Raw genomic sequence first — 2235 nt, forward strand, 5'->3', positions numbered from 1 at the left:
ACGAGAGATATTGGCAAGGAAAAGCTGTCTTGTACCTTTGCATTTTTCTCCCAAACGAAGGACACTAGAAAGAACATTTTAAAGCCTCCTGTTAGACCATCATCTACACGGCATAGCCATGAATTTTCCAATGCGCAGCTCTTTGCAAAAGAGAGATATTGGCAAGGAAAAGCTGTCTTGTACCTTTGCATTTTTCTCCCAAACGAAGGACACTAGAATTAAAATTTTAAAGCCTCCTGTTAGGCCATCATCTACACGATATAGCCCTGAATTTTCCAATGCGCAGCTCTTTGCAAAAGAGAGATATTGGCAAGGAAAAGCTGTCTTGTACCTTTGCATTTTTCTCCCAAACGAAGGACACTAGAAAGAAAATTTTAAAGCCTCCTGTTAGGCCATCATCTACACGACATAGCCCTGAATTTTCCAATGCGCAGCTCTTTGCAAAAGAGAGATATTGGCAAGGAAAAGCTGTCTTGTACCATTGCATTTTTCTCCCAAACGAAGGACACTAGAAATAAAATTTTAAAGCCTCCTGTTAGACCATCATCTACACGACATAGCCCTGAATTTTCCAATGCGCAGCTCTTTGCAAAAGAGAGATATTGGCAAGGAAAAGCTGTCTTGTACCATTGCATTTTTCTCCCAAACGAAGGACACTAGAATTAAAATTTTAAAGCCTCCTGTTAGGCCATCATCTACACGATATAGCCCTGAATTTTCCAATGCGCAGCTCTTTGCAAACGAGAGATATTGGCAAGGAAAAGCTGTCTTGTACCTTTGCATTTTTCTCCCAAACGAAGGACACTAGAAAGAACATTTTAAAGCCTCCTGTTAGACCATCATCTACACGGCATAGCCATGAATTTTCCAATGCGCAGCTCTTTGCAAAAGAGAGATATTGGCAAGGAAAAGCTGTCTTGTACCTTTGCATTTTTCTCCCAAACGAAGGACACTAGAATTAAAATTTTAAAGCCTCCTGTTAGGCCATCATCTACACGATATAGCCCTGAATTTTCCAATGCGCAGCTCTTTGCAAAAGAGAGATATTGGCAAGGAAAAGCTGTCTTGTACCTTTGCATTTTTCTCCCAAACGAAGGACACTAGAAAGAAAATTTTAAAGCCTCCTGTTAGGCCATCATCTACACGACATAGCCCTGAATTTTCCAATGCGCAGCTCTTTGCAAAAGAGAGATATTGGCAAGGAAAAGCTGTCTTGTACCATTGCATTTTTCTCCCAAACGAAGGACACTAGAAAGAAAATGTTAAAGCCTCCTGTTAGGCCATCATCTACACGACATAGCCCTGAATTTTCCAATGCGCAGCTCTTTGCAAAAGAGAGATATTGGCAAGGAAAAGCTGTCTTGTACCTTTGCATTTTTCTCCCAAACGAATGACACTAGAATTAAAATTTTAAAGCCTCCTGTTAGGCCATCATCTACACGACATAGCCCTGAATTTTCCAATGCGCAGCTCTTTGCAAAAGAGAGATATTGGCAAGGAAAAGCTGTCTTGTACCTTTGCATTTTTCTCCCAAACGAAGGTCACTAGAAAGAAAATTTTAAAGCCTCCTGTTAGGCCATCATCTACATGACATAGCCCTGAATTTTCCAATGCGTAGCTCTTTGCAAAAGAGAGATATTGGCAAGGAAAAGCTGTCTTGTACCTTTGCATTTTTCTCCCAAACGAAGGACACTAGAAAGAAAATTTTAAAGCCTCCTGTTAGGCCATCATCTACACGACATAGCCGTGAATTTTCCAATGCGCAGCTCTTTGCAAAAGAGAGATATTGGCAAGGAAAAGCTGTCTTGTACCTTTGCATTTTGCTCCCAAACGAAGGACACTAGAATTAAAATTTTAAAGCCTCCTGTTAGGCCATCATCTACACGATATAGCCCTGAATTTTCCAATGCGCAGCTCTTTGCAAAAGAGAGATATTGGCAAGGAAAAGCTGTCTTGTACCATTGCATTTTTCTCCCAAACGAAGGACACTAGAAAGAAAATTTTAAAGCCTCCTGTTAGACCATCATCTACACGGCATAGCCATGAATTTTCCAATGCGCAGCTCTTTGCAAAAGAGAGATATTGGCAAGGAAAAGCTGTCTTGTACCTTTGCATTTTTCTCCCAAACGAAGGACACTAGAAAGAAAATTTTAAAGCCTCCTGTTAGGTCATCATCTACACGACATAGCCCTGAATTTTCCAATGCGCAGCTCTTTGCAAAAGAGAGATATTGGC

The sequence above is a fragment of the Pseudophryne corroboree genome, unplaced genomic scaffold, assembly GCF_028390025.1.
Source record: "Pseudophryne corroboree isolate aPseCor3 unplaced genomic scaffold, aPseCor3.hap2 scaffold_74, whole genome shotgun sequence".
Taxonomy (NCBI): domain Eukaryota; kingdom Metazoa; phylum Chordata; class Amphibia; order Anura; family Myobatrachidae; genus Pseudophryne; species Pseudophryne corroboree.